The sequence below is a fragment of the Lutra lutra genome, chromosome 9 (genome assembly GCF_902655055.1).
Source record: "Lutra lutra chromosome 9, mLutLut1.2, whole genome shotgun sequence".
NCBI lineage: Eukaryota > Metazoa > Chordata > Mammalia > Carnivora > Mustelidae > Lutra > Lutra lutra.
This window is the reverse complement of record NC_062286.1, coordinates 117,201,639-117,217,724: the sequence shown is the minus strand read 5'-3', so window position 1 is coordinate 117,217,724 and position 16,086 is coordinate 117,201,639.

Below are 16,086 nucleotides of genomic sequence, written 5' to 3'. Positions count from 1 at the left end.
GAAAGATATTAAGTGGATTTCCTGAATATTTTAGTTTGTCTGTTTTCATTTATTATTATTACTATTATTATTATTATTATTATTATTTTAAGTAGTCTACATGCCCAGCATGAAGCCCAATGTGGGGCTTGAACTCATACCCTGAGATCAAGACCTAAGCTGAGATCAAGAGTCAAATGCTTAACCAACTGAGCCACCCAAGCACCCCTTAGTTTCTTTTTTATCTTTGAAGATCCAGCTATTTCCAGAGGGTCTGGAATACAGTTGGTTTTCAGTATGCATTTGTGAATAAGTGAAAGAAATTAACAATTTTTCAGCCTTGATTTCTTTGCCTATAAAGTTTTTAAAAATTTACTTTTTATATTAAATTTTTAACATGGGGTTTATTTCCTCTTATGTTTATGAAAGGCAGGAATATAACTGCACTTTCCTGATAAGTAAGCCCAAATTTATAGCTGCTCTTTTTCCCATTGATTTTCTACTTATGTCCATCATATGTTAAAATTCCCTATATACGTGCTCTATTTCTGGGCTCCCTATTTTGTTCCATCAGTTATTATGATTATCCCTGCATCAATATTTCTCTATCTTAACAACTATAGTCATATAAATAGTTCTAATATATGGAAGGGTAAGTCACCATCCTGTTTATTTTCTTTCAGAAGTTCTTGGCAACGTTTTTTTATTTTATTTTTTAAATTTTTTTCAGTGTTCCAAGATTCATTGTTTATACACCACATCCAGTGCTCCATGCAATACATGCCCTCCTTAATAATGACCACCAGGCTCACCCATCCCCCACACCCCTCCCTTCCAAAACCCTCAGTTTTTTTCTCAGAGTCCACAGTCTCTCATGGTTAGTCTCCCCCTCCACTTTCCCCCAATTCACTTTTCCTTTCCTTCTCCTAATGTCCATTTTATTCCTTATGTTCCACAAAGGATCTTTAAAAACATTTTTAAAAAAATTATTATTGTGTTATGTGAAGCACCATAGGATCTTTTAATGACTCCTAGTGGAACCACATCTGAAGACATAGCTCCTAGGTTTGCCAAAGTTAATTAAGAGAAGAACATGTAGGGCTTTAATGGTCACACTTGGAAGTACATATCCTTTCTCTCTTTATACCACTGATCATAATTGCATTGCCAAGAAAACCATAAGACTTTACTGAAAATTCTTTGGCTTTCTGAGAATTAGAACAACTTATGGCCACCATCTTTAAGCAGAAGGCAGGCTTTAAAATCTACCACCTCAAAGGGAGATGTGCTCCCTGACTTCAGATTTGGCCAGGAGGAACACTGGAAGAGGTGAAAACTTCTACATAAGTGTCCATAGAGAACAATGACAATAAAGATTTTTTTCCCAGAAAACTTGTGCCTCATAAATAAAATGTCCCTATTTTTACATTGGTGACATCTCTCATACCTGAGCTCTTCCAAATTCAGAGTTTGGATTGTCATGCCAGTGACTGTTGTGTGTCTTCTATTCTTCTCTTTTTTGAGTTTGAGTCTTTGTTGTAGTTGTTTTATCTCTGCTTCATCATTTTATGTCCAGTGTGTGTATCAGGGGAAGGAGCAAAGAACTTGTGTTTTGGTTTATAGGTCACAGTTAAGAGAAAATAATTGTGAAAATCAATTACCTGGAGATCCTGGATTTTTGAGCTGGAGATAGTGACTGGAGAAGACTCTGGCTTGTCCTCTCAGAGGAGGAGGAGTGTTCTGCATATGGTGGGTGGGGAGAGTGAAACACATATTTGGTAGGCTGGCAAGGAGCAGCTAGGTAATCTTAAATTCATAGGATTTTCTTGTGTTCATAGGAAGACAACACATTGTAGCCTCCTTTGTAGTTAGTTAGCTAGAGGTCATGTAACTAGTTCTACCAATGGAACATGGACAAAAATAAAATATGCCACTTCAAGGCCTTGCTCCTAAAAGCTCTGGTGAGTCATCAGCTTTCCCCATCCCCCATACTGTGCAATTGGAAGCAAAGTATTTAAAGACCACATGGCTTCAAAAGGGGAAGAATCAAGATGCCCAAGTCACCACTTGGAATCACCATTCTGAGTTGTCTAGGAGACTCAGCTGACCAGGAATGGAGTGTGGTGTGAGCAAGAAACTAATTTTATTTTCTTGAAGCAATGAGTTTTCAGGGTTATTTGTTGTAGCAACTAGTATTAATAAGCATCCCAATCCATTATTTTTTAAATGACCCAAGAAGGATATTCCAGGCACTCCAATCAAGGACAAAGAAATCATCCCCCATGGTCTGGTTCACTCCAGATTTCTGACATTCCATTTTTATTTGTAAGTGAGTTCTGTTGAATATATTAGATCACCTCAATTTGCACTTTCATGAAGTAGTTATCTGTTGGATGGGAGGATGCACAGGGGCTGTCTGGTGGATTTTCTTGGGAGATAATAGAGTTGTTTGGGACAGCCTATGGTTTTCCTTGCTAGAAATTTTACCCTTTGTCACAGGCTTTCTTTTCTTCCCTCTCTCTTTTTTTTATTATGTTCACTTAGCCAACATATAATACATCATTAGTTTTTGATGTAGTGTTCTACGATTCATTAGTTGCATATAACACTCAGTGCTCATCACAACACGTGCCCTCTTTAAGAAAGAGAAAGAGTGGGGGCGCCTGGGTGGCTCAGTGGGTTAAGCCGCTGCCTTCGGCTCAGGTCATGATCCCAGGTCCTGGGTTCGAGCCCCACATCGGGCTTTCTGCTCAGCAGGGAGCCTGCTTCCTCCTCTCTCTCTGCCTGCCTCTCTGCCTACTTGTGATTTCTCTCTGTCAAATAAATAAATAAAATCTTAAAAAAAAAAAAAGAAAGAGAAAGAGTTCACGTGCAAGTGTTGGGGGCGGTTAGTAGGATAAGGGAGAGAATCAGGCTCCACGCTCCAATTCTCATAATCCTGAGATCAGATCCTGAGCCAAAATCAAGAGTCAGACACTTCACCCACTGAACCACCCAGGTGTCCCATGTTTTCTTAACCAAACTTTCAGTATTTTCTGTAGCCTTCATAATTGTTGCAGCTACTTTTTGGTCTCTACTGCCCAGAAAGCAGAAAGGAAAACCAGTAATGACTCAAAGTTATCAATGAACCAATCATAATAATAGATGTAATAATGTAATAATACATGTGAAGAAGGACCTGTAAACTTAACTGTGGTCAATAAATATGATTATGTGCGTAACACATCTAGCCCAGGCCTGATGTATACCTATTTCCTTGTATCTCAGGCACATTTTCTTGCACGTTTCAACACTTGTGAAATTCAGATGCACTGTACCATCAATGTTATGAGCACCTTGTTAATCACCACACATTGAAATAAGTTGTAAAGTATATACTTGCTTAATCGCTTTGAGAAAAATAACCAACACTATGGTGTCAGGTCTGGGATCGAGCCCCGCATCAGGCTCCCTGCTCAGCAGGAAGACTTCTTCTCCCTCTCTCACTCCTCCTGCTTGTGTTTCCTTTCTCACTGTGTCTCTCTGTCAAATAAATTTTTAAAAAATCTTAAAAAAATAATTACTGATAGGTGAGGAATTATTATTGACATTTTGTTGTTTTGTTTTGTAGTTTGTCCCTCTTCTTCTCTCATGCTGTCTTCTTTTGTTATTTGCTGATGTTTTTGTAGTAATTTGCTTTGATTCTTTTATCTTTACCTTTTGTATATCTACTATGGGGTTTTGTTTTGTTCTTTTTGAGGTTAGTTTGAGACTTGCATAAAATATCTTGTAGCTGTGATTATTCATTTTAAGTTAATAACAACTTAACTTTAGTCTCACATAAAAACTTTGTACTTTTATCCCCCTCCACACATACTTGGTGTTCTTGTAGTCAGAGTTTGCTTCTTTTTATATTGTGTATTCATTAATAAATTTCTGTCTTTTAACTTTTTTCCCCCAAGATTGATTGATTAAGTTTTATTTTACTTTTTCAGTGTTCTGAGATTCATTGTTTATGCACCACACCCAGTGCTGCATGCAATACATGCCCTCCTTAATACCCACCACCAGGATTTACTTATTTATTTGAAAGAGAGAGAGCAAGCATGTAATCAAGTGCCAAGCAGGGGGAGGGGCAAAGGGAGAGAATTTCAAGCAGACCCCAAGCATGGGGCCTGAGGTGGGGCTCAATCCCACAACCCTAAGATCATCCTGAGCCAAAATCAAGAGCTGGATGCTCCACTGAGTGAGCCACCAAGGCACCCCTCTTTAAACTTATATATTACAGTTTACATTAATTTATGGACCTCTTCAGTTTTATATTATTTTGTATTTATCTATATATTTATCTTTACCAGTAAAATTTATGCTTTCACATTGCTGTTTAGTGTGTTTTCATTTAAGAACTCCCTTAAGCATTTCTCATAAGGCAGATCTAGTGGTGACAAAGCTTCTTGGTTTATCTTCATCTGGGAAAAACTATCTCTTTTTCACTTTTAGAGGATAATTTTGCTGGGTATAGTATTCTGGTAGCAATGTGGGCTCTGGGCAGTTCTATTGGCTAGAGTTAGCATTAGTGGAAACTGCAAGGATCTTCAGTGGGAAAAGCTTCAGGTATTTTCAGTGGCAGTGAGGGCTGCTTAATTCCTTGGGCAAAGGGTTCTGGGGTCCTTCTTCTTTCCCTTTCCCTTGCAGATGGAGGTAGCTGCTGAGGAGACCCTTTTGTTGCTGAGGTTTGCTAGGCTGTGGGATGGGGTGATGCAGGTTAAATGCTTCCTACGTTTTTCTATGCAGGTATCTTTGGTTTTTGTGCTCCACTGAATTGTTGTAGCTTTTTCATTGTACTCTTGTGGTCCCCCAGAGCTATCTGTATCAGTGGAAACTTATTAAATGTTGTTGTTGTTGTTGTTGGGGGATGAGTACTGGGATCTCCTACTTTGCCATCTCCCTACATTGCTCCCTGACTTTTATTTTTTACCTTCCATCTTTTCCTCACTTTCCCACCACCCCCATTTCCCCTCCTATATAATTTTTTCCTTTCTTTTGTTTTGATGGCTAGTACAGTGCTAGATACACATTAAGTATTACTGATTAATGTGATATACTCCTGATAGGAGTATAAAGAAATATATTTTTTAAGTTTCTTTTTTCCCTTATAATTATTAGATTTTTTCATTATTTAGTTTACTGATTGATTGACTCATTCCAATTTGTCTTATGTAAAATACAAACTGGCTCTAATTTTATTGTCTCTTACTGGGAAGGAAGGCCCACCTTTGTGTGGGAACTGGCAAGATCCTACACTCACACAGAGTGCCAAGATGAGATATATAATACATGTTATCTTTCTGCCTGGCTGACCTCAGACATATCCCATCCTTCTTAATTCACTGCCCACATCCTGGCCTACTTCTGAAACTAATAAAGCAGGACATTGCCTTGTTGAAAAGATATCTATTCTGTTCTCTGTGTGTGCTCTTCATCCTCATCGAATCAGTCAGTTATGAAGCCCTATTTAATGACCATTGTCATCCTTCTGATCCTGGTTCCTAAGATTTCAGGTAACTCAAGCTATTTTCAAAGATTCTGGGGTTCTGCATATGGTTTTGCAATTTTGATTACTTGGTATAAGACAGCTTAGAGATGTTAACCTCAAGTTTTTATCATTCTGGGATCTTACTGGCTTTGTATTGCTATGATTCATTTAAGGGTTTGGTGCTCCTGGATAGAGGTGCTTCAACAGAATATTGGACATAGAGCATATTAGGGTAGCAATATCATTGGGATGACAGATTGAGACATGGTTTAGGTGTGAGGAAATGAGTCCAAGTTGAGGATTTATAGGATCGATCAAGGGGTTACTTTGGAGACTGGGAATTGAATTGTGCAGAAAAAACAGGACCTTTTGGTTGGGATAATGGTAGAAAAAGAAATAGTAATTCAGTGGGAGTGAGTAATTGTATTTATGAGATTGGGTTAGGCTGATGGTTTAGGATACACTGGGCTGGGATTATTTGTGGTTGAATGAATCTTGCAGTTAAGTTGGGTGAAGGTGAGAATTGAAGTAGATGGAATTTCCATGTGGACTGGTTGTTTTGTTAAAGCTAGATTTGGTGTTAGGTGTCTTCATTAGTGTTATGTTTGTCTTGGGATAGGGGATTGGGTAGCATGGATGGAGGTAGACCTGGGGTTTGGAGTTAGGTTTTGTCAGGTGTTTCAAGGAGACTGAATGTGAGGTTGAAATGGATAGAATTTGTATCAGGCTAGAGCAGAGGCTCATAGGACCTGAATGAGACATCTGAGTTGATCACACCAAGGCTGTTATTAAAATGGCAATCAATTGGCTCTGGATTAAACATATCCAATGTCCTTTTCCCATTTTTCAAAGACTTCCTTAAATGTTACTCTCATGGACTATAATAGCCCTACATGTAAGAAAAGACAGTGCAGCTAAATGAAATCAGGGTGCTTAAATGTTTCCAGATCCCTTCAAATCTTGGCATTTAAAGTAAAAACACACATCAGAATGCAACAAAAGGCAAAAAAAAAAAAACCATCAGAGAATCTTTAACCATCCCTATAGAAAATCAAGATTGTTGCTTCCTTCTTGGGTTTAAACTCAGTTACCTTGTTTAGCTTTTCCCATTCTTCTTCCCCCTCTAGTTTTCCTCTTCTATCATTCTTTCCTCATTACCACTTGTTCCTTCTTGCTTTCCATCTTCCTATCCTCCTCCCCTTCCTTGACCTATTTCCTATCCCCCTGTTCCTTAAGGTATACTTGTTACCATGCTCAGTAAAACACTGGAGTAGTTATGGTCACTGCAAGTGGGTTTACAAATAAAATGAGGGCAAAATTTCATGCTTCAAGGATTATGAATGGTTCTGCTTCCTTAATGTCCTTAAGATTATTTAACATGTCCATCTGAAATAATTCATTGCCAGGAATTATGTTTAATTTAAATATAATTAAAATACAGTGTTATATTAGATTCAGGTGTACAACATGATTCAACAATTCTATGCACTTCTCAGTGCTCATCAAGGTATGTGTACTTTTTTTCTTAAGATTTATTTTTTTGTTGGAGAGAGAGAGAGAGAGATCACAAGTAGGCAGAGAGGCAGGCAGAGGCAGAGAGAGAAGCAGCCTCCCCACTGAGAAAGGAGCCCAATGCGGGACTCTATCCCAGGACCCTGGGATCATGACCTGAACCGGAGGCAGCTGCTTAACTGACTGAGCCACTGAGGTGTCCCAAGATAAGTGTACTTTCAATTTCCAATCCCCTTTATCTATTTTACCCACCTCCCCTTTTGCAACTACCTGTTCATTTTCTGTATTTAAGAGTCTGTTTTTTTCTTGAGAGTCTCTCTTTTTTTTCATTTGTTCAATTTGTTTCTTAAATCCCATGTAAGAGTGAGATCATATGGTATTTGTCTTTCCCTGACTTATTTCACTTAGCATTATACCCTCTAGGTTCTGCCATGTTGCAAATGGCAAGATCGCATTCTCTTTTATGGCTAAGTAATATTCCATTGTGTATATATATGCATACCATGTCTTCTTTATCCATTCATCTATTGATAGACACTTGGGTTTCTTCCTTATCTTAGTTATTGTAAATAATGCTGCAGTAAACCTAGGAAAGCATATATCTTCTTGAATTAGTGTTTTCATTTTCTTTGGGTAAATACACAGTAGTGGAATTACTAGATCATATGGTATTTCTATTTTTAACTTTTTAAGGCGGCTCCATACTGTTTTTCACAGTGGCTGCAACAATTTGCATCCCAACAGCACAGGAGGGTTGCCAGGAACTATTTTGAACTATCTCTTCCCATAACAAAATCAAAGATATATACATACATATATATGTAATATATATGTATATATAACATATATGCATATGCATGCTCTGGATGGAGTTCTCACATTCTCACATTGCAGGTTTTTGGTTGTTGATGTGGTTGTTATTTAATTTATGACCTGTTAAATTGATCTTAAAAGACAGATTATATAGTGAGGATAAGTGGGGCAATATCTAATGTGAATGTTAGGTCAGGATTTGGAAGAGTTGAGAAATTCACATCTAGTAGAGGTTTATTATAGTAGGGAGGCCACTCTTGCAAAGCATCCTTCCTCTGGCCCTGACTTTACTTGTGATGATTTTACTTTTTCTTTTCTGATTTAGATGGCTTCTATTTCTTTTTCTTACCTAATCACTGTCGCTAGGACATCTAGTACAATGATGAATAGAAGCAGTGAGAGTATACACTCTGTCTTGTTCAGACCTTAGCAGGAAAGCTTTCAAACTTTCACTATCCAGTATGATGCTAGCTCTTGGATTGTCATACACATGGCTTTTATTATGGTGATGTATATTCCTTCCATACCCAATGTCTTGAGAATTTTTATCATGAAAGTATTTTGAATTTTGTCAAATAATTATTCTATTTAGACAATCATATGATTTTTATCTTCCATTTTATTAATGTAATGGATCTCACTGATTTGCATATGTGGAAATGTCCTTGCATCCCAAGGATAAATCCCACTCGATCATGGTGTGTGATCCTTTCACTGTGCTGTTAAATTTGGTTTGCAAAGATTTTGTTCAGAACTTTTGCATCTGTATTCACCAGGGTTGTTGGCCTGTAGTTTCATTTGCTTGCAGTGTCCTTAACTATCTTTGGTATCAAAACAAGGCTGGCCTCATAAAATGAACTTGGGAGTGTTTTCTCTCCTCTTTGATTTTTTGGAAGAGTTTGAGAAGTATTGGTGTTAATTTTTCTTTGAATGCTTGCTGGAATTAACCAGTGAAATCATTTAGTCCTGGGCTTTTCTTTATTGGGAGGTTTTTAATTACAGATTCAATCTCTTTACTTATTACTAGTGTTCAAATTTTTTATTTCTTCATGATTCAGCCTTAGTAAGTTGGATGTTTATAGGTATTCATCTAATTTTTATAGGTTATCTAATTTTTTGTCATATAATTGTTCATAATGGTCTCATATGATTCGTTGTATTTCACTTCTGTGAGTTATAATTTCTTTCTTATTTTATTTATTTAATTGTTCTTTCTTTTTTTCTTAGTATTCTAGCTAAGCGTTGTTTATTTTGTTTATCTTTTAAAAAACAGCTAAGTTTTGCTGACCTTTTCTATTGTTTTTTTCTGCCTCCGTTCCATTTGTTTCCATCTGATGTTTGTTATTTCCTTACTTATGCTAATTGGGCATTCATGTTACACTGTTTTTTCACAGGGAAATTGTCTCTTTCTGAACTGGGTTGCATGAGCTTGGGGGAAGGTGATGGGGATAGTGTGACTCCATCTTTCCTACCCTCCTCAATGGATTTTTTCTCATTTTTGTGCTTCACCAATGTTCTGTAATTGTTGACCTGAAATCCACTGGCTCTTACGAAGGTATTTTTGTGTGTAGGTAGTTGTTCAAATTGATGTTTTGTTTTGATTTGTTTTAAAGGTGGGGGGCAGTAGTAGAAATTCCTTTGTCTGCTATTAAACCTCTGCCATGACTTTCATTTCAGCTGTTGTATTTTTTGGCTCTAGATTTTCTGTTTAATTCTTTTTTCATAATTTCTATTTCTTTTTTGATATTATAATTTTGTTCATGTGTCATTTTCCTGATTTTCTTTAGTCATTTGTCCATGTTCTCCTTTAGTTCATTGAATATATCTGAGACAGTTGTTTTAAAGTCTGTTCAGTAAGTCTGAGGCCTGTTTCTTCAAGCTAAGTTTTTGGAGATTTATTTTGTTTCTTTAGCTAGTCATGTTTCCCTGTTCTTTGCATGAATTGTGTTCTTTTTTTGGAAAACTGGTCATTTGAAAAACAGTTCCCTCTCCCAGTCTTTACATACTGGCTCTTTCAGAGGTAGACTTCACTGATCTTGTTAAAGCTCAATGTCTTCTCAAGCATTTTCCAGAAATGTGTCCTCTCTGGGCCTGTGCATGTGCTTCCCCCAACCCCAAATATACATGCTGCTTTTAAATGCCTTAATTTCTGTTAGAAACTTACACCTGTTTATTTTCAAGACCTTAAGTGTTCTATTGTATTCCTCTTTCCATAATCGCTTGTCCTGAGTCTCCCATGGGACTACTGTACCCTGGAACTCTCACAAATCACAGTACTTGCCACTGCTTCAGCCGTCTCCAAACTATAATCCAAACTGTGCCTCCATTCTTGTCAAATGCTCTGAGTCAAGCAAGGCAGAAACGAATTCCTCAGGCATCCCTGACATAAGCCAGAATATTGGAAGAAAATTTCACTTTTTTTCTTCCATGCTGAGAGAGGAGCTGGGAATTGGGTGTCTTCCTCCTGACCATACAACCTTGCAGCAAGGAATGGATGGAGCCAGAGTAAGCAAAAATTCCACAGATGTTCCTACCATTCTGAATGTGGCTTTTTCTTGTTTAGGTGTTCCATCTATGGATATAACTACTTAACTGGTTTCTAGAATTCCCACAAAGCTACTTTGTTCCACATAAGGCTTATTTGGTGTTTCTGTGGGGGAAATGAGGGCCTGCAGCTTCCTAGTCTACTATCTTCCTGATGTCATTCCAGACTTCTAAGTCATATAGACCAGAAATCAAATCTTGGTTCACTCTTTTTCCACTTTGGGGACATTAGCAGGAACATGGTCTCTTTGTGCTTTAGTTTTCTTATTTGAAAAATGAAGATAATGACAGCATGCTGTAAGTTTTCATTAAAGTAATGTATAAAATTTCTCAAGGAGTTTTTATTTTTATTTTATTTTTTTAAAGATTTTATTTATTTATTTGACAGAGAGAAATCACAAGTAAGCAGAGAGGCAGGCAGAGAGAGAGGAGGAAGCAGGCTCCCTGCTGAGCAGAAAGCCTGATGTGGGGCTCGAACCCAGGACCTGGGATCATGACCTGAGCCGAAGGCAGTGGCTTAACCCACTGAGCCACCCAGGCGCCCCAACATAAGTAGTTTTTAATAGTTTATAGTAGTAGGGCCACCTGGGTGGCTCAGCTGGTTAAGCATCCCACATTTGATTTGGACTCAGGTCATGATCTCAGGGTTGTGAGATCGAGCCCCAATATGACGATGGGCATTGTGCTCAGCAGGGAGTCTGCTGGCTGGTCCCTCTCTCTCTACTTCTGCCCTTCCCCCACTTTTGCATGCTCACACGGATGCTCTCTCTCAATAAATAAATAATGTTTAAAAAATATTTGATAGTAGTCATTTTCTTTCCAAAGAGCTTTTTTTTTTTTTTTTTTGAGATGCCCAACTGTTTCTAACAAGTAATTCTTACAGAATGATAGCTGTATCACTAAAAGATTTTCAGGTAGAGGGCTTGTATACACATGTATATATCTGAGTAACTAGTTTGTTGGCCTGTGCTTTGATACATGGTTGTGAATGCACAACTATGGGTGTATCCATATGTGTGTGATAGTGGATCTGTGAATAAACTGAGTTGTATACCTGCCAATGTGCACACTGATACACAATACCTGTTTGGGGGGCGAAGAGGGTTTCACCTGTAGTACATATTTATTATTTCAAAGCATGGAAGCACTGATAAACATGTGCACCAATATGTATGTATCCTGCCTTACAGCAGGAGCTAGCTATCTCCAAGGAATTGAGCATCAGAAGCACGTATCTGTTCAGGTAAATGGGAACTTGCTCAACAAGTGCTTACAGAGGCAAATTTTGTAGACTTAAATTCTCAGGAAAATACCACTAGTAATAAGAGCAATAGGAACAACACCACCAATAACTACAACAAAGGCTAATGTGTAGTCACCTATTACTAAGTGCCAGAAATTATTCTAAGTACTTTAAATATATTAATTCACTTAATAATCACAATAATCTTAAGAAGTAGTCTCTATTATTATTTTGATTGTACAGATGGGAATGAAGGGGCAGAGAGCTGAAGTTACTTGTCCAAAGAACAAGATCTAGTGAAAAAGAGCACCCAGGTTTGTTTCTAGAGGACTTTGATCTGAGCTCTTGTGCACTTCACATTCTGTCTTCCGTGATCATGGTTGCATAGAGACTGACCATAGCCATATCTTTCTCAGGAAGCATGAGAAAAACAGTCAAAAAATCGAAGATAGAACCTGCAACTAAATGTCACCAAGGCTATGGAGTTTGCAGAGAATACTGCAGACATGATGAAACTGAAGTTCACCTCTGTCCAAAAAAAGGAAAGTGCTGCGTTATCACCGAATCAACCAACATTACTCATGTAGTAGAGGACGAAGTTTGGTGGTCGAAAACAATCACCACAAGTATGCCTTATTACTGAAGGCCCTCAACAATCTCCCCTTCTGGAAACCCTCCTGTCAAATATTTTCACTATAAAATTGCATTTCAGTCTCCCGTGTCTGTGTTTTATTCTATGAAGATTCATGATCGGAAGAGGGAAGCTAGGTAGAAGCCACAGAATTTGACAAAAGGCTCCAGTCAAAAAAGCAACTAAAATTCTGAGATTGTTCAGTAGATTTAGACAGTTCAAAGGAAAGGAGATTATATTTTACTTTGCTTGTTTACCACACAGAGTGAAAAAGACATGAGCAGGTACTTCACAAAATTGAGTATCTAAATGGCTACTAAACATAGGACAGGGTGTCAATACACATTAGCTATCAAGGAAAAGCCAAAGAAACCCATATGCCCAAGTGGCTGAACACAAGATAATTCCATATGTTGGTGAGAATATGGAGAGACTAGGACCCTCTTATACTACTGGTAGGAATATAAATGAAAAATTGAAGATATGAATTCCATATGCTTTACTATATCTATTTTTAGCATATACATAACAGAAATGGATACATATTTTCACCAAAAGACATACAAGAATGTTCATAGAAGGATTATCTTAACTCTAAAGCATGTCAACAAGAGAAATAGTCTTATTTTAACTCTAAGGCATGTCAACAAGAGAAATAGTCTTATTTTCTTTGCAATACAGTATATTGTATTGTATTGCTGTATTGCAAAGAAAATAAGACTATTTCTCCACACAACAACAAGGATTAATCTCAAGAACACAATGATGAATGAAGAAAGCCATGATTCCCTTTAAAAATAAGAAAAATTTTTATGACATTAGAAATCAGGATAGTGATAACTTTTGCAAGGGAAAATAAAATGAACTTCCATAATACTGGTAAAGCTCTATTTTTTTATTATGTTCAGTTAGCCAGCATATAGTACAACATAAGTTTTTATTTTAGTGTTCAATGATTCATTAGTTGCGTATAACACCCAGTGCTCATCTCAACATGTGCCCTCCTTAATACCCATCACCTGTTTACCCCATCCCCTGACCCCCAATCCCTTCTGCAACCCTCAGTTTGTTTTTTGGAGTCCAGAGTCTCTCATGGTTTGTCTCCCTCTCTGATTCAGTTTCCCCTCCCTTCCCTTGTGGTCCTCCACTTTATTCCTTATGTTACACATATGAGTGACACCATATGATAATAGTCCTTCTCTGCTTGACTTATTTCATTTAGCATAATCCCCTCCAGTTCCATCTATATCAATGCAAATGGTGGGTATTCATCCTTTCTGATGGCTGAGTAATATTCCAATATATATATATGCACTACATCTTTATCCATTTGTCTGTTGAAGGGCATCATGGCTCCTTCCACAGTTTGGCTATTGCAGACATTGCTGCTATGAACATTGGGGTGCATGTGCCCCTTCTTTTTACTACATCTGTATCTTTGGGGTAAATACCAAGTAGTGCAATTGCTGAGTCATAGGGTAGTTCTATTTTCAATGTCTTAAGGAAACTCCACTAGCCATCAGGGAAATACAAATCAAAACCACAATGAGATACCAACTTACACCAGTTAGAATGGCCAAAATTAACAAGACAGGAAACAAGTGTTGGCGAGGTTGTGGACAAAGGGGAACCCCCTTACACTGTTGGTGGGAAAGCAAGGGGGTAAAGTTCTATTTCTTGGCCAAGGTAATGGTTACATGGGCTTGTTCATTTTGGATAATTCATCAGACCATATACTTAGGACTTTTGCACTCTTCTATAGACAAGTTATACTTCAATTAAAATGATTATTTTTAAAAAGACCTAAGAGACTTAGGGTTATGGCCAGAATTCTCTGCAAAGGTACTCACACCATGCCGACCTCCAATTGTTATGGCCGTATTCTCTCTAAAGGCATGATTTTTTTTTTCCCTGAAACTTCTCAGTATGCAAGTTAGCCACATATCGGTCCAGGAGAGGGAGGCTTTGTCCTATATCTTTTCAGTTAAGCTAGGCTCTGCAAAGGTAACAAACCCTGAAATCTCAATATCAAAGATTTATTTATTGCTCAGAAATTCAGGCCCCAAGGTGAGTTAATAATAATAATAATAATAATAATAATAATAATGTATTCATTAACATGAAGAAGATCCCTAAAGGAAATTTTGCCACTACTGGAGATGGAAAAAGGCTACAAATTCTTCCCCACTCTGCACTGATTCCCTTGCAATGGAGTGTTGCCGAATCTTTCATTAAGAGGTAGAGCCTTTTTGCCACCACTCGACTGTGGGCTTGGCCATGTGATTTATATAGGCCAATGGATGTTAGCAAAAATATTGCAAACATAGGCTTGAAAAATTCTCATGCTTTGGTCTCAACCTATTGCTGCATTTGTGATCCTGAGAGATTGCTCAATTGATGAGCTCAAACCAACTTGCTGGAAGTTGAAAAGCTATGTAGAGGAGAACTAAGGTGCCCTAAATGACATCCAATCAAATGTCAGATATATGAGTAATGTTATCCTAGATCATCAAACAACTCAACAACCAGCTGAGCACAAACTTATGTACAGCCCAACAGAGATCAGTCAAGCTTGTCCAGACCAGAAGAACTGCCAAGTCAATGCACAGAATTATGAGTGAAATAGAATGATCTATTCAAGCCTCCAAGTTTTACGGTGCTTTTTTATTCAGGAGATGTTAACTGATACATTGACCTTGCAACTGCCTGTTGGAAAATCAGCATTGGAGATTTTGATCCTGTCTACACATTTCCATTGAGGGACAGGAAGATGCTAATCCTAGCTATTAGTTATTCTATTAGGTGCCCCACTAATATTTGTGGATAGAAAAAAAGAACAAATGGAAACAACAGTGCTGGAATACCCAATAGGCACTATAAATCTGCACTTAGAGCATGAGCAGAGACATCAAGAATGAAAAAAATGGGAAAAAAAAACCAATTATTTTTAGAGGAAATATGTAATCTTTTGACATTTAAGAAAGGTATAAAAATTCATGATGGATATTATTGGGATTTTGTTGTACTTCCTTGCACCTCCCTTTAGATGAATATTCTTACCTTGAGTTATAGGTAGCTGATTATGAGATGTGGTTGGAGTCTTCAGAGATCTTGATCAGGGTCAGAGTGACATGATAGAATGCCAGCAGATGAGGTCATGCCCATGGCACACACCGTTCTTCAACAGTCCCATTTGTTCTTATTGGTACCTAGAAGGTAGTATCCCAGTCTCTCACAGTTAGGTGGAACAATAAGTCTAATTCTGAGCTGTGGAATGTGGGGAGAAGTGACTCCAAGGCCAGGCTTCTAAAATCTTCCATGACATACCATGATGTGGTTCCATTTTATTTTTGCTTCTGTTGCCTGTGGTTTGGGTGTCAAATCCAAAAATAATGGCTAAGACTAAATGCCATGAAGTTTTCCACTATGTTTTCTTTTAGAGTTTTACAGTTTGAAGCCTTGCTTTTAAATATTTAGACTATTTTTTGTGTCTAGTCTAAGAAAGGAGTCCAACCTAATTCTTTTGCAAGTAGATATCCAGTTATTCTAATATAATTTATTGAAGAGACTGTTCTTTCCTCATTGTCTAGTCTCAGCACTCAGGTCAAAGATCAGTTTTTCTTCATTCCTTCCTTAGTTCATTTTTAGTGTGTAGAAACACAACTGAATTTTATATATTGATTCTGTATCCTGGTTTTTTTTTTCCTGCTTTCAAGATTTTCTCTTTGTTTTTTCCTTTCAAAAATTTAATCATGATGATAATGATTTGTTTAGGTGTGAATTTATCCTACTTGGAGTTTACTAAACTTGTTTAATATGTACGTTGATGTTGTTCTCATTGTTTTAATA